The 26353-nt window shown below is 41.3% G+C and overlaps 1 protein-coding gene across 1 annotated transcript in view; it reads left to right on the top strand.

The window, feature by feature from the left end:
- The window catches only part of FRMD4B (FERM domain containing 4B), a 330954-nt gene that overhangs the window by 80613 nt on the left and 223988 nt on the right, over positions 1 to 26353 (top strand). The window lies entirely within an intron of this gene.

The following is a 26353-nucleotide window of genomic DNA, read 5'->3' on the forward strand; positions in this document are numbered from 1 at the left end:
TGGGCTCCTGCCTCTCTCCTTACACACACTCCTTTCTCATTCGTGCTTTGTTCATCCTCCAGATTCCGTTGGAGTACACGTCACCACACACTTCTTGGCCCCATGGAGTAGGTCTCTCTACTCCACCTCACCTTAGAGAACGGGCTTGGCCGTGACGTGCACACAAAGGGTCAGACGGTTGTCTCCTTCCCTTTCATAGTCCATCTCTCTGCCAAATGTCAGTGCGCAAGGCCAGGCCCTGTGCCCGCCTGTGCCCTGCTTGGAACCATGTATGGATTGGCTTTCTGCTGGGAATGGTTCTGACATTCGTTTAGCTCCTAACTCTGCAGCTAGAGAGCAAACTGAGGTTCGGACAGGCCTCGGGGCTCTGGGAGCCAGTGCTGGGCTAGCTCAAGTCTTTACCTCATATCGTCTTTATGTACTTAGAGCCCAGCTGTGCAAAGAAGAAATTGCTCTTACATAGCCCGGCTTCCCCTACCCCGGGCAGTGTCCCAGGTGAGGGGCGCCAGGAAGGAAGGGAAGATCTGAGAGCCTGAGGGGCAGTAAAGAGTAAGCACCAAATCTGCGTGTGGCCCCTGCACCAGCAGGAAGCAGATTTAGGGACCCCCTGAGGCCAAATGAGTCCAGAGAAGGAGGCTCCTCTCAGGTGCTACACCAAAGCCTCCGTGCCAGGAGAGAGCACTTAAAAACACCAGGTCTTCCTGTTCCTGCCTGTCCCATTCCTGCCCCATCCTGTCCATGCGTCCACCTGGCAGCCTCTGTCTTCAGCTAATTCACGTCTCCAGAATCTTCTAGAACTGTGCTGTCTACAGAAGCCATTTGCCACATGTTAGCCAGCTACTGAGCACCTGGCATGTGGCTAAGCCAAACTGAGTGGTAATGTAATTATAAAATATACACAGGGTTTGGGACTTAGTTTAAAAAAAAAACCAGGGTTGTGTGGGTGGCTCAGTCAGTTAAGCGTCTGTGTTCAGCTCAGGTCATGATCTCAGGGTCCTGGGATGGAGCCCTGCTTTGAGCTCCCTGCTCAGCAGGGAGTCTGCTTCTCCTCTGCCCCTCCCTACGCTCATGTTCTCTCTCTCTCTCTCTCTCTCTCTCTGAAGAAAAAAAAAAAGATTGCAAGCCATCATATTAATAAATTCATAATGCTTACAGTTGAAATGATAATATTTTGGCTATCTTGGGTCAGATATATTATTTTTTTAAACAGTTTATTTGGGGCACCTGGGTGGCTCAGTGGATTAAAGCCTCTGCCTTTGGCTCAGGTCATTATCCCAGGGTCCTGGGATCGAGCCCTGCATCAGGCTCTCTGCTCAGCCAGGAGCCTGCTTCCTCCTCTCTCTCTGCCTGCCTCTCTGCCTAATTGTGATCTCTGTCTGTCAAATAAATAAATAAATTCTTTAAACAGTTTATTTATTTGAGAGAAAGAGAGAGAGACCATGGGTTGGGTGAGAGGGAGAGGGTGAGGGAGAATCTCAAGCAGACTCTCCACTGAGTGAGGAGCCTGACTCTGGGCCCCATCCCATGACCTTGAGATCATGACCTGAGCTGAAATCAAGAGTCAGACCCTTAACCAACTGAGCCACCCAGGGAGCCTCTGGGTCAAATATATTATTAAACTTTATTCTATCTGCTTTTTACCTTTATTAATGTAGCCCCTGAGATTTGGAAATTGTCTATGTGCCTCTCCTTTGTGGCTCATGGCCTATTTCTATTAGACAGTCCTGTTGCCGAGTTCTCCCTGACTCAGCGACTTCAAATGTGGTTCTTTATGACTTTGCTATGTATTTGTTACATACATACACACACACAGGCACACGTGTATATGTGTGTGTGTGTGTATGGAGAATAGAGTATATATTCTCTGTCTAGGTAGAAGACAGGATTAAGGTCTCTTTACTGTGAAATTCTTCACTCTGTGCCCAAGTGCCCCTTGTGCTATTAGAGACCCAGTGCCTGTTCAGTAATGATTCTTTCATTTATTTGGCAAATATGTGTTGAACTCCTACTCTGGGCCAGGCTCCCCTGGGAGCTTAATAAACTTTAACTCAATAGCTGGCCTAGCCCCTACAGGGTAGGAATGATGAGCTTTGTTTTGCAGATAAGGAAACTGGAGTAGGAAATTCAAGTGACTTGCTCAAGATCACCTACTGTGGCAGGAGACAGGATTCCAACACTCCTTGGTCTGCTCCAAATTATGTCCCCTTCCCCTGCAGCATGTCCACGCTGTGGATGGTTCTTCAGCCCGGCCCACTCACTCCCTAAACCCTGACTTCTTCTCTGTGTATACATACCCATTACATGCTTGTTCATGGTCCATCTTTCCCAATAGACTTCATGGGAGGACAGAAACCATTTCTCTTCTGAGTACTGTTGCATCCCTGAAGCCTTGCCTGTATGCCTGACACCCAGGAAACACATAGAAACTTCCACTGAACATATGAAGGGATAAATGGTGGTCCCTTCTTCTCCTCACCTTTATACAATTCATGTTGAATTCCATTTCCTGGAGAGTATACAAATAGGAATACAACTCTATAGCCATTCTCTCAAGAACCATAGTCACGTAAACATTCGTTTTGTGTTTTATTTATTTAGAGCTCCATTATGCAAAGAAAGAATCCATTTATGTGAGAGTCTGGGGAAGAACTATCTCTCTCTCCCTGTCACTCTCTCTTTCCACACATGACGTTATGTCAGACCAACATGACAAAAACCAGTCACCTGTCTTTTGTCAAGATGGAACATGCGTCCTCCTAACAGCTGGGTGCTGGTGGTTGCCAGAACCTTGGTGCAAACCTAGGACTGGAGGGCTTTTACAATGATCTTGGCATAACTTACTCATTATGGAAGCGTCTGCATGGACTGTAACATGCCATGACCACCTAATGGTTATTAGACAGGAAGCCATCTTGCCCACCAAAAAGAAAGGCAGCCAGGCATGAAGAGAGGACTCCTAAGCAATAAACCATAAGGAGTGATCCCTGGTCTCAACTTTGCCACTTAACTCTCTCCCTAACCTTGGATGCATCCTGTTTTCTCATGGCTGTGAACCTTAGCTTTTGTATCTCTAAAATTGAGGACAGTGAAATAGATCAGAGAGGACAGGACTAATGTAATGTCTACATTTACCTTGTATAATTATTGAAAACAAAATTTCTGGGGCGCCTGGGTGGCTCAGTGGGTTAAAGCCTCTGCCTTCGGCTCAGGTCATGATCTCAGGGTCCTGGGATCAAGCCCCGAGCCATGCTCTCTGCTCAGAGGGGAGCCTGCTTCCCCCCACCCACCTCTCTCTCTCGCCTGCCTCTCTGCCTACTTGTGATCTCTGTCTGTCAAATAAATAAATAAAATCTTTAAAAAAAAGAAAAAGAAAACAAAATTTCTACATCTACCCTAGATAACTATGGAAAACAGGAAGGGGGAAAATGTTTTGGAAAGAAAAATCACAAGACTGAGACTCTGGAGTCGGAGTCAGTGACCTGAGTTTAACACCCAGCCCTTCTCAACAGGTTGTCAGACCTTAAACTGGTCATTTCACTTGTCTGGGCCTTCGTTTCCTTTTCTGTAAAATGTGATCACTGGACTAAATGATCTTTACGATTCTTTGTAGGTTGGAAATAATCTACATTTATTGGGGTGAGGATTAGGGGGTGGGTTTTGGGAAATGTATTCACTAGTTTGTTTTTTTTTTTTTTTCCTCCTATGAGGTGATGATTACTTAGGAGTAAGAAACTCTTTGGAGGGTCACATGGTGTAAAAAAAATGCATAGCGATTCCTGTGTGAATGTTCTGGAAGAAAATAATCTTTTCTTTAAAAGCACGAGACCCTCTAAACAAATGTGTTAGAGCACAACTTTCGTGGTCATCCTAAGAGTGTTCATGCACAGCTTGGCCTTTTTTAGGTACCATCCATTTCTGTCATCAATGTCTGTCTGGTTGTCTAATCTAAATTGAGGGGTTTTGTGGTGCTGAGATTGTGCAGGTAATGTTAGAGTTAAAATACATGGTGTTTTATTAAGTTCATTTCATTTATAGATCTTGAGAGGCCTCGGGGTGATAAAAATCTGAGTTATGCATTGCATTAAGCAGAGTTATATAAAGCCTGTTGAATATTAATTTTGTAATGATTCACCTTACAGTTTTACGAGGCTAGATATAAAAAGATACTGTGAATAATTGAGCCTATGGTCTATAAAATGAAGTCTAGGGAAGAGGGAAATAATTGGAAGTGAAGAGAGCCAAGCCTTTTCCTCCTTTGCTGAGATCAAATTAATTCAGTCTCAGCCCCTTTCTGCAAATTCAGGCCCCCTGGTTTCTTAGAGCATTAGATGAACACATAGTACAGAATACAGCATTCATAAAATGTGGACCACATTATTGTTTTCATTATTTTTTAGCATAGCCTCAATATATTTTATCTTTATAGTCTGTATATTTTCTATATCCTTTTTTGGGTTACATTTTTCAAAATTGCTTCTCAAACAAAGCAAATTCTTGCACAGAAGAGATAAAATTATTTCTGTTTCGTGTCTCTAAAATTGCACTTTGCATAAGTTATACAAACGGGCAATAAGCATGTAAGAGGGTGCTCAATGTTATTAGCATCAAGGAAATGCAAATTCAAACCACAATGAGATACCAGCAAATACCTACTAAAATGGTGAAAATTAAAAGCCCGACAATACAAAGTGCAGATAAGAATGTGGAGCAGCTCGAACTCTCATACATTGCTGGTGGGAATACAAAATGGTAAAAGCATTTTAGAACACAGTTTTCAGTTTTTGTGAAATTTAAAATACCTCTATTATAAGACTTAGCCATTCTCCTCCAAGGTATTTACAGAAAAGAACTGAACAAACATACAAATCCCTACAAAGATTTGTCCTGGAGTGTTCATATCGCTGCATTTATGATAACTCCAAACAAGAAACAATCCACATATCCACCAGGAGATGAATGGCTAAACCATTTGGGGATATAGCCATAAAATAAAATACTTTGAAATAAAACAATTTTAAAAAGAAGAAATTACTGGGGAGGAGTCAAGATGGCGGAGAAGTAGCAGGCTGAGACTACATCAGGTAGCAGGAGATCAGCTAGATAGCTTATCAAACCATTGCAAACACCTACAAATCCAACGGGAGATCAAAGAGAAGAAGAACAGCAATTCTAGAAACAGAAAATCAACCACTTTCTGAAAGGTAGGACCGGCAGAGAAGTGAATCCAAAGCGACGGGAAGATAGACGTTGGCGGGGAAGGGCCGGCTCCCGGCAAGCGGCGGAGCAATGGAGCACAAAATCAGGACTTTTAATAGTCTGCTCCACGGAGGGACATCACTCCAGAGGCTAAACCGGGGGGAAGCCTACACGGGGTCAGTGTTGCCCCAGGTCCCGCAGGGTCACAGAAGGATCGGGGGTGTCTGAGTGTCGCAGAGCTCGCAGGTATTAGACCTGGGAAGCCGGCTACAGAGACAGAGCTGAGGAATGAGCTCTCAGCTCGGGGTTACCTTGAACCCGTCGCAGGCTGAGTGAGCTCGGAGTGTGGCCAGAGGCCAAGGAGACGGGAGTGATTGGGCTCTTTTCTCTGAGGGCGCACTGAGGAGTGGGGCCCCGAGCTCTCGGCTCCTCTGGGCTGGAGACTTGGAGGCCGCCATTTTCATTCCCGTCCTCCGGAACTCTACAGAAAGCGTTCAGGGGACAAAGCTCCCGAAAGGAAACCCGAGCGGATTACTTAGCCTGGCCCCTGGTAAGGGCGGTGCAATTCTGCCGCGGGCAAAGACACTTGAGAATCACTACAACAGACCCCTCCCACAGAAGATCAACAAGAAATCCAGCCAAGACTAAGTTCACCTACCAAGGACAGCAGCAGAATTCCAGAGGAAGAGAAAGCAAAGCACGGAACTCATGGCTTGCTCCCCGTGATTCTTTAGTCTTGCAGTTAATTTAATTTTTTTTAATTTAATTTTTTTTCTTCTGCTAATTTTTTTTAACTTTCACCCTTTTCTTTTTTGACGTTTTTTAACTAGTTTAATATATATATTTTTTCTTTTTTATATTTTTTCTTTATTTGTTTTCTTTTTTTAATTTTTTTCCCCTGAACTTCTTTTTATCCCCTTTCTCCCCGCCACAATTTGGGGTCTTCTCTGATTTGGTTAAAGTGCATTTTCCTGGGGTCTTTGCCACCCTTTCAATATTTTATTTGCTCCTTCATATGCTCTTATCTGGACAAAATGACAAGGCGGAAAAACTCACCACAAAAAAAAAAGAACAAGAGGCAGTACCGAAGGCTAGGGACCTAATCAATACAGACATTGGTAATATGTCAGATCTAGAGTTCAGAATGACGATTCTCAAGGTTCTAGCCGGGCTCGAAAAAGGCATGGAAGATATTAGAGAAACCCTCTCTGGAGAGATAAAAGCCCTTTCTGGAGAAATAAAAGAACTAAAATCTAACCAAGTTGAAATCAAAAAAGCTATTAATGATGTGCAATCAAAAATGGAGGCTCTTACTGCTAGGATAAATGAGGCAGAAGAAAGAATTAGTGATATAGAAGACCAAATGACAGAGAATAAAGAAGCTGAGCAAAAGAGGGACAAACAGCTACTGGACCACGAGGGAAGAATTCGAGAGATAAGTGACACTATAAGGTGAAACAACATTAGAATAATTGGGATTCCAGAAGAAGAAGAAAGAGAAAGGGGAGCAGAAGGTTTATTGGAGAGAATTTCCCTACTATGGCAAAGGGAACAAGCATCAAAATCCAGGAGGTGCAGAGAACCCCCCTCAAAATCAACAAGAATAGGTCCACACCCCATCATCTAATAGTAAAATTTATAAGTCTTAGCGACAAAGAGAAAATCCTGAAAGCAGCCCGGGAAAAGAAGTCTGTAACATACAATGGTAAAAATATTAGATTGGCAGTGGACTTATCCACAGAGACCTGGCAGGCCAGAAAGAACTGGCATGTTATATTCAGAGCACTAAATGAGAAAAACATGCAGCCAAGAATACTATATCCAGCTAGGCTATCATTGAAAATAGAAGGAGAGATAAAAAGCTTCCAGGACAAACAAAAACTGAAAGAATTTGCAAACATCAAACCAGCTCTACAGGAAATATTGAAAGGGGTCCTCTAAGCAAAGAGAGAGCCTAAAAGTAGTAGATCAGAAAGGAACAGAGACAATATACAGTAACAGTCACCTTACAGGCAATACAATGGCACTAAATTCATATCTCTCAGTAGTTACCCTGAATGTTAATGGGATAAGTGCCCCAATCAAAAGACACAGGGTATCAGAATGGATAAAAAAACAAAACCCCATCAATATGTTGCCAACAAGAAACTCATTTTAGACCCGAAGACACCTCCAGATTTAAAGTGAGGGGGTGGAAAACAATGTACCATGCTAATGGACATCAGAAGAAAGCTGGGGTGGCAATCCTTATATCAGATCAATTAGATTTTAAGCCAAAGACTATAATAAGAGATGAGGAAGGACACTATATCATACTCAAAGGGTCTGTCAACAAGAAGAACTAACAATTTCAAATGTCTATGCCCCTAACATGGGAACAACCAACTATATAAACCAATTAATAACAAAATCAAAGAAACACATCAACAATAATGCAATAATAGTAGGGGACTTTAACACTCCCCTCACTGAAATGGACAGATCATCCAAGCAAAAGATCAACAAGGAAATAAAGGCCTTAAATGACACACTGGACCAGGTGGACATCACAGATATATTCAGAACATTCCATCCCAAAGCAACAGAATACACATTCTTCTCTAGTGCACATGGAACATTCTCCAGAATAGATCACATCCTGGGTCATATATCAGGTCTCAACCTGTGTCAAAAGATTGGGATCATTCCCTCAATATTTTCAGACCACAATGCTCTGAAGCTAGAACTCAATCACAAGAGGAAATTTGGAAAGAACACAAATACATGGAGACTAAACAGCATCCTTCTAAAGAATGAATGGGTCAACCAGGAAATTAAAGAAGAATTGAAAAAATTCATGGAAACAAATGATAATGAAAACACAATGGTTCGGCGCCTGGGTGGCTCAGTGGGTTAAGCCTCTGCCTTCAGCTCAGGTTATGATCCCAGGGTCCTGGGATCAAGCCCCACATCGGGCTCTCTGCTCAGCAGGGAGCCTGCTTCGCCCTCTCTCTCTGCCTGCCTCTCTGCCTACTTGTGATCTCTCTCTCTGTTAAATAAATAAATAAAATCTTTAAAAAAAAAAAAAAAAAGAAAAGAAAACACAATGGTTCAAAATCTGTGGGACACAGCAAAGGCAGTCCTGAGAGGAAAATATATAGCGGTACAAGCCTTTCTCAAGAAACAAGAAAGGTCTCAAATACACAACCTAACCCTACACCTAAAGGAGCTGGAGAAAGAACAAGAAAGAAAGCCTAAACCCAGCAGGAGAAGAGAAATAATAAAGATCAGAGCAGAAATCAATGAAAACGAAACCAAAAGAGCAGTAGAACAGATCAATAAAAGTAGAAGTTGGTTCTTTGAAAGAAATAATAAGATTGATAAACCCCTGGCCAGACTTATCAAAAAGAAAAGAGAAAGGACCCAAGTAAATAAAATCATGAATGAAAGAGGAGAGATCACAACTAACACCAAAGAAATACAAACAATTATAAGAACATACTATGAGCAACTCTATGCCAACAAATTTGACAATCTGGAAGAAATGGATGCATTCCTAGAGACATATAAACTACCACAACTGAACCAGGAAGAAATAGAAAGCCTGAACAGACCCATAACCAGTAAGGAGATTGAAACAGTCATCAAAAATCTCCAAACAAACAAAAGCCCCGGGCCAGACGACTTCCCAGGGGAATTCTACCAAACATTTAAAGAACTAATTCCTATTCTCCTGAAACTGTTCCAAAAAATAGAAATGGAAGGAAAACTTCCAAACTCATTTTATGAGGCCAGCATCACCTTGATCCCAAAACCAGACAAGGATCCCATCAAAAAAGAGAATTACAGACCAATATCCTTAATGAACACAGATGCGAAAATTCTCACCAAAATACTAGCCAATAGGATTCAACAGTACATTAAAAGGATTATTCACCACGACCAAGTGGGATTTATTCCAGGGCTGCAAGGTTGGTTCAATATCTGCAAATCCATCAATGTGATACAACACGTTAATAAAAGAAAGAATAAGAACCATATGATACTCTCAATAGATGCTGAAAAAGCATTTGACAAAGTACAGCATCCCTTCCTGATCAAAACTCTTCAAAGTGTAGGGATAGAGGGTACATACCTCAATATTATCAAAGCCATCTATGAAAAACCCACCGCAAATATCATTCTCAATGTAGAAAAACTGAAAGCTTTTCCGCTAAGGTCAGGAACACGGCAGGGATGTCCACTATCACCACTGCTATTCAACATAGTACTAGAAGTCCTAGCCTCAGCTATCAGACAACAAAAAGAAATTAAAGGTATCCAAATCGGCAAAGAAGAAGTCAAACTATCACTCTTCGCAGATGATACGATACTATATGTGGAAAACCCAAAAGACTCCACTCCAAAACTGCTACAACTTGTACAGGAATTCAGTAAAGTGTCAGGATATAAAATCAATGCACAGAAATCAGTTGCATTTCTCTACACCAGCAACAAGACAGAAGAAAGAGAAATTAAAGAGTCAATCCCATTTACAATTGCACCCAAAACTATAAAATACCTAGGAATAAACCTAACCAAAGAGGCTAAGAATCTATACTCAGAAAACTATAAAGTACTCATGAAAGAAATTGAGGAAGACACAAAGAAATGGAAAAATGTTCCATGATCCTGGATTGGAAGAACAAATATTGTGAAAATGTCTATGCTACCTAAAGCAATCTACACATTTAATGCAATCCCTATCAAAATCCCACCCATTTTTTTCCAAAGAAATGGAACAAATAATCCTAAAATTTATATGAAACCAGAAAAGACCTCGAATAGCCAGAGGAATATTGAAAAAGAAAGCCAAAGTTGGTGGCATCACAATTCCTGACTTCAAGCTCTATTACAAAGCTGTCATCATCAAGACAGCATGGTACTGGCACAAAAACAGACATATAGATCAATGGAACAGAATAGAGAGCCCAGAAATAGACCCTCAACTCTATGGTTAACTAATCTTCGACTAAGCAGGAAAGAGTGTCCAATGGAAAAAAGACAGATAGATAAACACAATAAATGGTGTTGGGAAAATTGGACGGCCACATGCAGAAAAATGAAAGTGGACCATTTCCTTACACCACACACAAAAATAGACTCAAAATGGATGAAGGACCTCAATGTGAGAAAGGAATCCATCAAAATCCTTGAGGAGAACACAGGCAGCAACCTCTTCGACCTCAGCTGCAACAACGTCTTCTTAGGAACATCGCCAAAGGCAAGGGAAGCAAGGGCAAAAATGAACTATTGGGATTTCATCAAGATCAAAAGCTTTTGCACAGCAAAGGAAACAGTTAACAAAACCAAAAGACAACTGACAGAATGGGAGAAGATATTTGCAAACGACATATAAGATAAAGGGCTAGTGTCCAAAATCTATAAAGAACTTAGCAAACTCAACACCCAAAGAACAAGTAATCCAATCAAGAAATGGGCAGAAGACATGAACAGACATTTCCGCAAAGAAGATGTCCAGATGGCCAACAGACACATGAAACAGTGCTCCACATCACTCGGCATCAGGGAAATACAAATCAAGATCTTTTTTTTTTTTTAAAGATTTTATTTATTTATTTGTCAGAGAGAGAGAGAGAGAGAGTGAGCACTGGCAGACGGAGGCAGAGGGAGAAGCAGGCTCCCTGCCGAGCAAGGAGCCCTATGTGGGACTCGATCCCAGGACGCTGGGGTCATGACCCAAGCCGAAGGCAGCTGCTTAACCAACTGAGCCACCCAGGCGTCCCCAGGGAAATACAAATCAAAACCACAAAACCACACCAGTCAGAATGGCTAAAATTAACAAGTCAGGAAATGGCAGATGCTGGCGAGGATGCAGAGAAAGGGGAACCCTCCTACACTCTTGGTGGGAATGCAAGCTGGTGCAACCACTCTGGAAAACAGCATGGAGGTTCCTCAAAAAGTTGGAAATAGAACTACCCTATGACCCAGCAATTGCAGTACTGGGTATTTACCCTAAAGATACAAACGTAGTGATCCGAAGGGGCACGTGCACCCGAATGTTTATAGCAGCAATGTCCACAATAGCCAAACTATGGAAAGAAACTAGATGTCCATCAACAGATAAAGAAGAGGTGGTATATATACACAATGGAATACTATGCAACCATCAAAAGAAATGAAATCTTGCCATTTGCGATGACATGGATGGAACTAGAGGGTATCATGCTTAGTGAAATAAGTCAATTGGAGAAAGACAACTATCATATGATCTCCCTGATATGAGGAAGTGGAGATGCAACATGGGGGATTAGGGGGGTAGGAGAAGAAGAAATGAAACAAGATGGGATGGGGAGGGAGACAAACCATAAGTGACTCTTAATCTCACAAAACAAACTGAGGGTTGCTGGGGGGAGGGGGCTCGGGAGAGGGGGGTTGGGTTATGGACATTGGGGAGGGTATGTCCTATGGTGAGTGCTGTGAAGTGTGTAAACCTGGCGATTTACAGACCTGTACCCCTGGAGATAAAAATATATGTTTATAAAAAAATAAAAAAATATTTTAAAAAAAGGTTGCATCAAATTAAAAAAAAAAAGGGCAAATTACTAATAGGTGCAACAACATGGGTGTATCTCAAAGATATTAGGCTGAGCCAGAAGAAGTCAGACACACAAAGATGTTCGGACTATATGATTCAATTCCTGTGAAATTCTAGGAAAATCACACTAATACATAGTGACAGAAAGCAGAGCGGTGGTTGCCTGGGGCAGAGAGAGGAAATAAGAGGGAGGATATAGTACATAGGAACATGAAGGGGATAGAAATGTTCTATATCTGGATTGTGGTGATAGGTATCAAAGTGTGTATGTATTATCTGATGAACTGAACACTTGAAGTGGGAGTAGTTTTTTATAGGTAAATTACACCTTAACAAAGTTGATTTTTAAAATGCCTTTTGCAATATCTGTTGTTGGTTCATTAGTACCTCTAGAAACTGATCTTTTAAGATCTAGATTCCAAATCGAGGTTCAATATTTACTTATTGTTAGACTGTGAGTCTCATATACAGAATATAAAGTAGGTATAAAAACTACCTTTGACCAACCTTCGGAACCGCCTTAAGAAACAAAAGAGAGGATGAATTTGTAAAAATGATTTATAAATCATGATACTGTGCAGAAAATTGACTGTCACTACCACTATAGGGTTCACTCTGCAAGTTGGAATGACATTACCTTGATTTGGGCACATTTAAAATTAGTTGAGCCTCTTATCTGGACCCAAAATGAACTCTCCCCCTATTGAACGCCTGCCTAAGAGTACAGAATATCCTAGCAAATTTCCATAGCGTTTTAAAAATATCTACTTGCCTCAGTCCATGTGATACACTGATCAACCCACTCAGACTGTAAGCCCTTCACTTCCAGCAGTGACAGCCTACACAGTCGTTCCTCCAAGTCAAGACACACTGTACAAGTCACCTGAGCTTGTCAACGAGGTTTAAATTTCATTTGACATCTCCAAAGAATCCTCTGCTTTCAGAGCAATGAGCTCTATGTCGGAGAATCTAGCCTAGTTGTGGGGTAACAATGCAAATATTCACAGAGAGGCATATGTCTCTTCTGCAAATTAACAACTTGTATGCTGGGCGAGAAATTGAGTTTTGATTCTGAATGGACTGGGAGCACTGAAAAGTTGGGTCCTGATTTAATCTAAAAAAACACACGCATTCATTTGACAAAAAGGCACCAAGTACTATGTGCATTGTCCTGGGCTCTAGGGATTCGGCAGTGAATAGGACAAGCAAGGTCTTTCTCCATCAGGAACTTACATTCTAGTAGAGGGGTAAGTAGCAATCAAGCAAACAATGTAATTTCAGAATCATACGGGAAGTACATGGGGGGAGAGAGTAACACAAACGCAGGTTGGTACTATTTAGGATATAGTGGTCAGGGAAGATCATGGATGTTGAGTTAGGATGATGAGATGGAACCAGACAATCTAGAGAAGCAGTGATCTGAGCAGTGGAGACAGCAAGTGACAATGGGCTTAGCGAAGTAAGGAAGGAAAAGGAAGCCAGTGTGGGAAGTATCAAGAGTGGAAGGAAGACGGTCCTGAAGTGAGACTTCAGAAGAGAAGAGGGGATAGAGTTGAAGTTTTATTTCGTGAGAATGAGAAGACAATGAAGAGTTTAAAACAAGGGAAAGAAATGATCTGATATGTAACTATGGCCACTACGTGAAGAAGGGATTGTCTCGGGTCAAGTGAGGAAATTAATAAGATGGCCGTTGAAATGGGCTAAGGGAAAGATGATCACAGCTTAGAGTAGACTGGTGGCTTTTGAAATAAAGAGATGTGAATAAATAGAGTGGCGTGTCCTAGAGGTAGTGCTGCCAGGGTCTAAGGAATGGAAGTGGGGGTGGGGGATGGGAAGATTACATCGTTTTATGTCCTGAGCAACCATGAGCTGATGAAAGTGTTTCTTAGGAGACCACCTGCAGTGATAGGTTAGGGTGTCTGCATCCTTGGTCCACCAGTAGGACAGTGACCAAATTACTCTGAAGGTTGGAATGGCAGTTGAGTATTTGGAAATATCCTGGGAGGGGAACTCCAGTTGTAAAGACCCTGTCATCTCTCTTCTGTGATTGTCCAGTCATGCTAATACATGGGTGCTGGAAATGCCATGATTTTCTAATCACAACATTTTTTCCCCTAAAGTTATTTTCAGCAGACATCAGTTCAGGGCAATAGCCAAACTCTCTCCGGCTGCTGTCATTTACTGGCATGTCGCTGTTCCCAACACACTCACTGCAGGAGACATGTTTTGAGGGATATACTTATGTTCCGGAATACTTTTTGGAAGCTTGCCTCTTTTTGTTAATTATGGCTTGGGGATTACTTTGTCAGAAATTTTGAACTTCGAAGTGTTAAAAAAATTATAGGGTAATATTAAATATTTAAGTATTGGTCATTTCTCCATGTGGTATGAGATTTTGGCTAAGACTGAATCTTTGGGCTGTTTAGTTCCCATGTTTATCATGTTGTATAGAGTCACAAATTCAATTTTGCCCTATATAAGTAAATTTCAAATTTGTTTCAAACAAGTGAGGATGCCATAAATTGCCCTGACCTCATTATATTCAGATTTTTGTCTTTTTTTTTTTTTTTTTTTTTGTATTCATGTAGAGTAGTGAACATGAGCACCCAAACAGAAGGACCTCAGCTTGTGAAAGTCCTGCTGGAGTAACAATGAGAAAAATCTTTAGAAAATCTTTAGAAAAATCTTTAGAAAAAATCTTTAGAAAAATCTTAAAATGTTTAGGATTCTTTTGCATTATAAAAATAATACAAGCCAGTCCTAGACAGTTTGGAAAGTTCGGGGTGGGGGGGCGGGGATCAGCCATAGCCCAGTCATAAAGAAATCCATGAGATGTTGAAGTTGCCCATATAATGCTAAGGTGGGAAGGGGCTTGTTGAACGATCAGATCCAACTTCTCGTTTTGCACGTGAAGAAACTGAGAGCTCTCGCTTCCTTACTGCCAGTTTTGAGCTGTTAACATGATGGTTTATGTGACTTCATAAGCACTTAAATTCTTGGGGACCTGGTAGAGACACAGAACCTGCTACAGCCTGTTTTTGAGCAAAGGGGATATGAAGGCTTAACGCTAGGTGTACCTGTGGTTCCCTCTGCCCCCTGGTGTTCAGGAGGAGACATGGTCTTACATAAGGTCAGTGTTATATTGCCTTGACCTCCATGAGCATTTCCCAGAGTGGTTTTTGGGCCACCTGCATTAGAGTCATTGAGAGTCCTTGTTGGAAATGAAGATTTCTGGGACTCACGCCTGGTTTGTGAAATCAACTCTAGAGCTGGAAGCAGGAATCTGCTCTTTTTCTTTTTTTTTTAATTTAAACTTCAGTGAACATACAATGCAGTATTAGTTTTTGCAATAGAATTCAGTGATTCGTCCCTTACATACAACACCCACTGCTCATCATAACAAGTGCCCTCCTTGGTACCCATCACCCATCTAGCCCATCCCCCACCCACCTCCCTCCATCAACCTTTAGTTTGTTCTTTATCGTTAAGAGTGTCTTATGGCTTGTTTCCCTCTCTCCTTTTTTTCTTTTCCCCCTTCCCACATGTTCATCTATTTTCTTCCTTAAATTTCACATACGAGTGAGATCGTATGGTATTTGTCTTTCTCTGACGTATTTCACTTAGCATAATACACTCTAGCTCTGTCCATATTATTGCAAATGGCAAGATTTCGTTCTTTTCCGTGGCTGAATAATATTCCCTTGTATACATAAACCACATCTTCTTTATTCATTCATTTGTCCATGGACATTGGAGCTCTCTTCACAGTTTGGCTGTTGTTGATAATGCTGCTATAGACACGGAGGGACACTGAATCTGTATTTTTGTATCCTTTGGGCAAATACCTAGATCATAGGTAGTGCAATTGCTAGATCACAAGGTAGTTCTATTTTTCAATTAGCAATAATCGCGCCTCGGATAAACCTCATTGGCTATGGTACTGCCACTGCACAAAGCCAGTAGTTCTATTTTTAACTTTTTAACATGTATTTAAATTCAGTTAGCCAAGATATAGTGCATCATTGTATTTGATATGATGTTCAGTGAGTCATCAGTTCAGTATAGCTTTCTTAACAAACTCACCCATCCATTGAAAAATAATAGTTTGTCAAAAAAAAATATAAAACTTCCCATATCGAATCATTCAGATTCTCTAATCTGTGATACATTGATGATGGAGATAGGTAGGTAGAGAGAGAGAGATACTGAGTAAATGGGTGAAAAGTCGGGGACTCTGCACAAAGAAATTGTCAAAGGGTTTTTCTGGGAGTGGAAATAGGGTGAATGAGAGAATGGAGCCTCCACTGTTCTATATAACCCAGAAACCTGGATTTGCAGAACACAAATCCTTTGGAATTCCTTTTTATAAGTATTCCTGCAGTCAAGCTATTTTTTTTTTTTTTTGAGAGACTAGAAATGCCTACAGAGTATTATTTCTTTGCTTGAGTGACGTGTATGGCCAGTGGGAGAAAGGGAACACTCTTTGTTGATAGAAGAGGACATAGAAGGATCAAGCAGGGGATGGGGTGGGATCCAAGTTAGTTCATTTATTCACTTACTCGTTTATTCAGCATTTGTTCATTGAACACCTTATGTGTGCCGAGCATGGTTGGAGATGCTGAGGACCCCGGAGAGAACAAGACAGCAGGGTCCCTGTTTATGCAGAGCTTATGGTCTATTATGGGGAAACATCAATAGAGTTTAACAAGTTAATTTCAAATGGTGGCAAAGTGCTGTGAAGAAATGAGGGCACTGGGGCGCCTGGGTGGCTCAGTGGGTTAAGCCTCTGCCTTCGGCTCAGGTCAGCATCCCAGGGTCCTGGGATCGAGCCCCGAATCGGGCTCTGTGCTCAGCAGGGAGCCTGCTTCCCCCCCTCTCTCTGCCTGCCTCTCTGCCTACTTGTGATCTCTCTCTGTCAAATAAATAAATAAAATCTTAGGGGGGAAAAAAAGGCTTGGAGTCAGTAATCAAGGGAAGTTCTTCATCGAAGCGGCACCTGGCTGGCTCAGTCAGAAGGAAAAAAAAGAAAAAGAAAAAGAAATGAGGGCACTATGCCAAGTATGAATGGTTGAAGGGCCAGTCTCTGGTGGGAAGGACAGTGTGAGAGATGGCACCTGACCTGAGACCGTAGTGGCAAGAAGAAACCAGCCATGTACATAGCTGGGGAAGAATTTGCACAGAAAGGAAGCTGCGAGGACACGGTCCTGAGGGGAAGTTAGCTTGATATGTTTAGGGTGTATAAAGAAAACAGGCATGGCTAAAGCTTAATGACTAACAGGAGATTCAAGATAAAGTTCCAGAAGAAGACAGGGCCAAGCCACATACTATAATCATGCCACAGGGAGCAGTGTGGACTCTATTTTAAGTGTAATAGAAAGCCTCGGGAGACCTACATTCAGGGAGGGATGTTGATATCTTCAGATTTGGGTTTTTAGAAAAAAATCACTTCAGCACTCAAAATTACATAGAAACTTAGAATCAAGTTTTTAAAAGATATGCAACTCCTTCAGGAAAAGAAAGCCATTGGAAACCACAAAAGAAGAACTAAAGAAATGGTCAGATCTATCATCTACATGGAAAGGGAAGATCGCTATTATAAAATGGTGGTTTTTATCAAAAAAGGATTTCTAAATTCACTGCAGTTCTAAACAAAATCCCAACAGCATTCTAAAATTGAATGGAAATTTACAAATGCAAGAATTTAATAAGGGAGGTTTGCAAAAGAAGAAAAAGGAATGAGGACTTCCCCGAATTATCAAAATTTGTTATAAAGCCATAGTAATTAAAACACTGTATTATTAGGGAGGGGGGATTAAGAAATAGATCAGTGGGACAGAATAGAGAGCCCAGTGATGGACTGAACATACATGGACCCTTCTATATGACACAGGAGGTGTTGAAATTCAGAATGGAAAACATAGACTACCAGAGGTAAATGAGTATCAAACTATCAGAATATCAGAAGCTTCCTAATTTACACTTTGTACAAAAATAAACTGAGATAAATTGAAAACCTAAATATAGAGTGTAAAAATTCAAAACCTTTAGGGAGGGAAAAATAAGATATCTTTATACCCTTGGGATAGAGTGGATTTTATAAGCTAGAGACACAAAAGTCACACTCAAGAATAATGAGCTTGATGGATTTCACTATATCCAAATGTATAACTTCTGCACAAAATAACATCATAAAATGAAAAGGCAAGTGACAAGCCAATAGAAGATATTTGCAACCTGATATAACCAACAAAGGCTACATTTCTAGAATCTCTAGCAAATTCCTATTAGTTGATAAGGAAAACTCAAACTATCTAGTAGAAAAAATGGGCCACTTATTAACAGGCCCTTTCCTGAGGGGGAGACATCAGTGAGCAATAAAATTGCAAAAAGGCTTTCCACGTCCCTGATCAAAGCAAGAAATGCAAGTGTAAAATCCCAAGGTATCATTTTATGCCTATTGGAGTAGCAGAAATTCAAAAGGTTGAGTTAACAAGTCAAACTTGGCAAGGAATTGAGATAAACAGGCACTTGGGAGAGTAAGTTGTCATTCTCTAGTTAGACTTGAAATTTCACATATTCTACAACAGATTCTATTGCAGACCGTAAGCAATCAACAGTGTTTCTCCAAGGAGGGGCTCTTGGCATTGTGCGAGGTCTTTGTCACTCAGGACTTTCATGTACCTTAGAAAATTCAACATCGCAGCTCTACTCCACCCCCAGATCACAAAAGAACGCTCCCCCACTTCCAAACGCCCCTCCCAAGAGAGTTGGACTTAGCAGGAGAATGCCCTGCAGGTACACAGGGCTGCGACAGTATGAATGTGCTGGGACAGCCTCTGCCACTGAATGGAGCGATCTGGGCCCTGAAGGAGGACCGTGGAGGGTGTGCACTGGAGCATCTTTGTTAAGACCAGAAACTGGACACCGTCCAAATAGACATCAGTCCAGAAAAGGAAAACGAAACTATGATATGGTTGTCTGATAGAGCGCTATACAAGAATTCATGACCTAGATCTGCATGCAGCAAAGTGAAAATAGCTCAAAAGCAATGTTGACTACAGTGTCATATGCAGCTTGATACACTTTATAAAAAGTGTAAAAACCACAAGACTGTAGGATGTATTATTTTGGGTAGACATGACACACAAACACACACAGGCATACGCATGTGTGAACTGGGCGGTTTAAATTCTGTATGGTTCTGTTTCTTGAAAGAGTAAATGGATGTGAAGAACAACATTAGTTCATTTTGAGTGATGGGCACATGGACAGGAGTTTGCTGCATTTTCCTTTGCATAGTACTGTGTTTTCGCCCTCACTCAGGCTTCTGGGTGGACAGTGGATAGGGCAAATGGAAAGATGAGCAGGGGGGTGAGCATGGAGGCGGGGCAGTGAGGCTGTGCTGGATGTGGATTCCGTCGCTGGAGGAGCTGGAGGAGGACCCCGGCGTCCTACCAATACCACTTTGAACTCCAAGGGGATGTGACCACTTTTCTGCTTCATTTCTCTATTGCCCAAAAGTTCTTCCTGGAATAACACTTTCTCTCGTTGTTTCCTCTGTCTTCTAAGCTATGATATTGTCACCTAAGCAAGCCACAGATTTGTCAGCTGCTCATATTTTTGTAGCAGAATGGGACATTCTGTATAAATAATTTAGGCACTCTCCAACCCCATCCCTGCAGTTATGCTCCTACACTTCTTTTAATTTTTTTCCTGCATGTTTTCTTATTGTAAAAATATACATAAAGTAAAAATTACCATCCTAGCTATTTTAATCTCATTTTTATTTTTTAAGATTTTATTTATTTTATTTGAGAGCGAGCTCATGGAGCATAGGGAGGGGCAGAGGGAGAGGAGAAAGAATCTCAAGCAGACTCCACTCTGAGTGCAGAGCCCAACGCGGGGCTGAATCTCACAGCCCCAAGAAATGAATTGAGCCAAAACCAAGAGTCAGAAGCCCAACTGACTGAGCTACGCAGGTGTCCCCCCCATTCTAACTATTTTCAAATGTGCAACTCAGCAACATTAATTATATTCACAGTGTTTTGCAACCATTATCACCATCCATCTCCAGAACTTTGCCATCATTTCAAATTGAAACTCTCTGCCCATTAAATAGTGACTTCCATTCTTCAGTCCCTTGTCCTCTGATAATCTCTCTTCTCCTCTCTGTCTCTATGAATTTGACTACTCTAGGCACCCCATACCAGCAGCATCATAAAATATTTGTCCTTTTGCATCTGGCTTATTCAACCTATATAGTGTTTTTGAGATGGATCCACAGTCCGTCAGGATTCCATTCTTTTTAAAAACGAATACTGTGGGGCGTCTGGGTGGCTCAGTGGGTTAAAGCCTCTGCCTTCGGCTCAGGTCATGATCCCAGGGTCCTGGGATCGAGCCCCGCATCGGGCTCTCTGCTCAGCAGGGAGCCTGCTTCCCCTCCTTCTCTCTCTGCCTGCCTCTCTGCCTGCTTGTGATCTCTGTCTGTCAAATAAATAAATAAAAATAAAAATCTTTAAAAACGAATACTGTGCCATTGCATATTTACACCACATTTTGTTTATCCACTTATCTGTCAGTGGACACGTAGGTTAGTTCTGTCTTTGGGCTACTGTGAACAATAAAACATATAATGCAGCTACAAACAGGGTTACGACTGTCTATTTGAGTCCCTGCTTTCAGTTCCTTGGGGTATATATCCAGATGTGGAATTCCTGGATCTTATGGTAATTCTATGTTCAATTTTTTTTTTTTTTTTTTTTTTTTTTTTTTTTTTTTTTTTTTGGAGGTTCTAGCAGGGGAGCGCAGCTACTCGTATACCCTTGACCGAAGAACGGTCCTCTCCTCTATCGGGGAAGGTCGTCCTCTTCGACCGAGCGCGCAGCTTCGGGAGGGACGCACATGGAGCGGTGAGGGAGGAAGGGGACACCCGCCTAGCCAGCCAGATCAGCCGAATCAACCCTGGCGATCAATGGGGTGACAGATGTCGCAGCCAGATCGCCCTCACATCCCTATGTTCAATTTTTTAAGGAACTTCCTAGCCAGAACTGCCCACAATGGCAGCACCATTTGACATTCCCATCTGTAACATGTAAGGATTCCAACTTTTCCACATTTTCACCAACACTTATTAATTTTCAGTTTGAAAATAGCCCACCTAATGGATATGAAGTGGTATCTTATTGTGGTTTTGTCCTATACTTCTCTTACAATTAGTGTTACGGAAACATCATACATGTCCTCTGTCCAATAGATTGATCCATGATACCCATGGTTTGAGTATTTCTGCATTTCTCTAACTGTGTTCCATGGAACACAGGTCCTGTTATAAGCTTCTGGCATCGGGGGCTCAAGGGATATGGGATAGGAGAGGTTAAACTGAGAAACAATGCAAACAACAACAACAAACCCAACTCAACAACCTTCCAGCAAAGTCAGATCAAGTACCTATCGGCAAATTCAAAATATAAGTGTGAGTTGGTATCCTGACTCCCCATTCCTTGGTAGATATTAGTTCTTTCAAATTTCTTACCATGCTTACAGGGATTCTGGTATTTAAAGGTAGGCAACTTTGTATACAAGTGGCCCATAAAAAAATGGCAACTCTTTCATGTGGTGCTCAAAAACAATTTTATCTGTTGCAACTTTGGAGGAAAAATTGGCCATATTGATGATGACGTGCAAAGATAGACTCTGGTGTGGGACTTCCCTTAAGGGATCCCCAGTGTTAATTGTGACCATACACCCTTTTCACTTTGAGTTAACTTTAGAAATCATTTCCCATGCAAGATGCAATTTTATTGTATGTCCTCCCCCTTGAAGTTTGAAATATATATTTTCCAGACCCTGAAAAGTCCTACGGTAAAGAGACCTGACCAACGTAGTTTAAAGCAGGAGTTGGCAAGCTATCTCTGTGAAAGGCCAGATAGTAAATAATTTTGGTCTTGTGTTTCTGGCACAGCTATTCAATCTGAAGAGTAACCATAGAGAGTCTTTAAATGACTAGATGTGAAGATGTGACTGTGTGCCCCCCCGCCAAAAAAAAAAAATTTACTTGCAGAAATAGGCAGCAGTCTGGATTTAATTCACAGCAGTAGTTTTCTGACCCCCATTTAGACCATTGTGACTGAAGTTTGTTGCATCATGACCTTTCCCTCCTTTGTTTTTTTAAATGCAAAACCTGTAGTAGACCCTGAGATTCCGGAATTCAAATTTTAGAGGGTTTTAAATCTTTGAAGTGACACTGAAAGTTGATGGCGTGTAGCAGCTTTGTCACTTTTCTAGTACCTGGGTTTGCATTGGTGTGACACCAGAAGCAGTTACTTAGGGGGTGGTCTGGGCTAATTGTGTTCTACCATTCATAGACTGAAGCTCTGACCCCCTAATATTTCAGAATGTCACTATATTTGGAGATAAAACCTTTGAAGAGGTGATTAAGTTAAAATGAGGCTTCTAGAGCAATCTTGAAAAAGAACAACAAAACAGGAGGTATCACAATCCCATATGTCAAGATATACTACAAAGCTGTAATAATCAAAACAGTATGGTACTGGCACAAAAGTAGATACATAGATCAATGGAACAGACTAGATGGCCCAGAAATAAACCCATGATTATATGGTCAATTAATCTCTGACAAAGAGGCAACAATCTTTTCAGTAGGAAAAAGACCATCTGTCCAACAAATGGTGTTGGGAAAATTGGACAGCTACATGCAAAAGAATGAAACTGGACCATTTTTGTACACCAGACACAACAATAAAACGGAATAAAGGCTAAATGTGAGACCTGAAACCATGAAATTCTTAGAAGAAAACATAGGCAGTAATCTCTTTGACAGCAGCCAGAGAAGCATTTTTCTAGATGTCTCCTTTGGCAAGGGAAACAAAAGCAAATTAAACTATTGGGAGTACCCCATATTGCACAGTGATGGAAACCAGCAACAAAACAAAAAGACAACCTACTGAATGGGAGATGTTTGCAAATGACATATCCAATAAGGAGTTAATATCCAAACTATATAAAGAATTTATGCAACTCAATGCCCAAAAACCAAATAATCCAATTTAAAATGGGCAGACGACTATGAAGAAACATAGTCCAAAGATAACATACAGATGGCCAACAAACACTTGAGAAGATACTCAACATCACTAATCATCAGGAAATTGCAAAGCAAAGCTATGTTCTAAACTCTGAAGTTCTGAGCCATTTTCTATTTTTGCCTAAAGAAATTCAACTGGAATTTTTATTGGAATTAGGATAAATGTTTGAAACAATTTGGGAAGGACTTCCATGTTTACAATATCTTCATATTGGTGACTATAGAATATATTACTTCATTTAATCAAGTCTTTTATGTCAATAAAATTTTAAAGATTTCTTCATGTAAAAAAGAAAAGGCAAAGCAAAACCACAATGAGATATCACCTTACACCTGTCAGAATGGCTAAAATCAATAACATGAGAAATGATAAATGTTGGCAAGGCTGTGCAGAAAAAGGAACCCTTGTGCACTGCTGGTGGGAATGCAAACTGGTGCAGCCACTGTGGAAAACAGTATGCATGTCCCACAAAACAATTAAAAATTGAATTATCACATGAACCAGTAATTCCACTAGTGAGTATATATCTAAAGAAACAAAAAACATTAATTTAAAGAGATACATGCACCCTTAGGGTTATTACAAGTTTATTTATAATAACGAAGATTTGGAAACAACTCCAGTGTCCATCAATAGATGAATGGATGAAGAAGATGTGGTATATATATATATATATACAATAGAATATTACTCAGCCATAAAAAAGAATGAAATCTTACCATGTGCAACAACAGGGATAGATCTATGAGGTTATAATGCTAAGTGAAATAAGTCAATTAGAGAGAGACAAATACCATATAATTTCACTCATCTGTGGAATTTTTTAAAAAAGATTTTATTTATTTACTTGTCAGAGAAAGAGAGAGCACACAAGCAGGCAGAGAGGCAGGCAGAGGCAGAGAGAGAAGCAGGCTCCCTGCTGAGCAGAGAGCCTGATGTGGGACTTGATCCCAGGACTCTGGGATCATGACCTGAGCTGAAGGCAGACACTTAACAGACTGAGCCACCCAGGCATGCCTCATCTGTGGAATTTAAGTAACAAAACAAATGAAAAAAAAAGAGAGAGAGAGAGAGAGAGAGAGAGAGAGACGAACAACAGCAACAACAACAAAATACCAATTCTAAATTATAGAGAACAGATGGTTTGCAGAGGGCAGTTGGGTGGGGGATGGGTGACAGAGGTGAAGGGGTTTAAGAGGATCCTTATTGTGATGAGCACTGAGTTAGGTATAGAATTGTTGAACCACATTATTGTGCACATGAAACCCATGTAACACTGTTCATTAATTATATGTGAATTTAAAGAAAAATAAAATGAGGCTTTAAGGGTGTTAGGGTAGCCCTAATCCAGTCTGACTGGTGTCCTTATAAGAAGAGGACATTTGGACACAGTAAGAGACACCAGGGATGTAGGCACACAGAGAAAAGACGCGGGAGGAGGCAGCAAGAGGGCAGCCACCTGCAAAAGAGAAACCACCCTTGCTGCCACCTTGACCTTGGGCTTCCAGCCTCCAGAGCTGTGAAGGCCGTTCAAGCCACCCAACATATGGCATTTGTTGTGACAGCCTAAGCAAACTGGTACAGAGGTGATCGTATGTCATCTGCCCTAACCCGCTGAGACCTTGAACGACTTTGCTCACCCTCAGGTACTTAATATCACAAGTATCCTTCACTGAGTTTTATGGAGAAGTTACAGGATATGCTCTAATTGCATTTGCATATTTGGTATATTCAAAGATCTTAAAGACATATCCTTCATAAATGCTACCAGTTTTTGTGGAATATATTCCCATAGTGCTTTTAGCTTATTTCTCCGTAGAAAGGACACATAGGGAGCCAGAGAGTATTATGCCAAGTGAAATAAGTCAATCAGAGAAAGACAAATACCATATGATTTCACTCATATCTGAAATTTAAGAAACAAACGAGGAAAGGGGGAAAAAGTGAGACAAGCCAAGAAACAGACTCTTAACTATAGAAAACAAACAGAGAGTTGCCAGAGGAGAGGTGGGTGGGGGGGAGGGGGGAAATAGGTGTTGGGGATTAAGGTGTGCACTTGCGATGAGCACCCCGTGGTGTGTGGAAGGACTGGATCACGATATCGAACACCCAAGACTAATATAACACCATATATGAAGCATGCAAGAATTAAAATTTAAAAAAGAAAAAACAAAAATGACAAAGAACTCACTAGCTGTGTATTACCTCAGACAAGGTATCATATTTCCCCAACTCCGTTTCCTCATCTTCATAATATAATAATACCTGTATGATTTTCAGAGTTCCTAGAAGCGTCGGGTGCAATGTGAGTGATGTGCCCCCCACACTGTATGACTTATGGTGGGCACGCCATGATTAGTTGCCTTTCCAGACAATCGGGAAATATCTGTTTCTCTCTTTTCTGTCCTTGTTGTTGTTGTTGTTTTAAGACTTATTGATTTATTTTAGAGAGAGAGCAAGCCCAAGTTGGGGGAGGGGAAGAGGGAGAGAATCTTTCAGCAGACTCCCCGCTGAGTGTAGAGCCCAGTGCCGGGCTTAATCTCATGATGCTAAGGTCATGACCTGAGCTGAAGTCATGAGTCAGCCGCTTGACTGAGCCACTCAGGCACCCCTCTCTTTTCTGCCCTTGTGATCTGAGCTGTCATCAACTGTGCAGTCTTTGTTAACACTAAAGAAGTAAGGGACTTAACGAGTTTCCTTATACCTGATGCCAGATGCTGCCTGTTCTATCATTATTTACAAGACTTAATGACCCCTCAAGGAACTTGTGTTACCTGATGGACACATGAAAGTTGTAGAGAGATGTTTCGATAATGCAGAAAATGTACTGAGTCATCGTAGTGCCAATTCCCCCCATGTCCTTCTGCAAGTCACCTTCTCTCTCTCCGAGCTGCCTTTATCTTATCTGTAAAGTGGAGTCTGGGACTACACTATACCTCTAGTATATTCTAAACCCAGTCTTTTACCTGGAAGCCGTGGGGCCTAGGAGACGTGCGAGGTCTTCATCCTGATTGGGTACTACCCAAACCATCACCCTAGTCCCATGGCTACCCTCTAGCAACCTGAGATCCCACTATTTCAATTTAATTTGGTTAATGTTTACTGGAAAATACCTTACATAAAATTAGCATCTTACTAGCTTTAAGATTCAAAGATAAGTGAACTGTTCTGTTTCCTAAAACAAATCTATTTTTGTCCTAAAAGGACACTGAAAATATTGCCTGCGGGAGACTCCCAACCTAAACCATGCCGTCATTGTGGTGGCACTCCTGTCAGAAAAGATGGATGGGTCACATGGCGTCAGTAAGGAGACGGGGGCCAAGGCGCTGATGATCAAATCGTACCGAGTTCTTTCTGCGTCCTGCTGTCATCTTCCACGTCACCCCTGTGTCCTTGCCCAGGGAGAGCTGAGGAGCGGGTGGAGTGGGGAGGTGCCGCGGGGCTGGTCCCACAGTTGGATTTTATTTACCCACAT

This window comes from Martes martes (genome assembly GCF_963455335.1).
Source record: "Martes martes genome assembly, chromosome: 1".
Taxonomy (NCBI): domain Eukaryota; kingdom Metazoa; phylum Chordata; class Mammalia; order Carnivora; family Mustelidae; genus Martes; species Martes martes.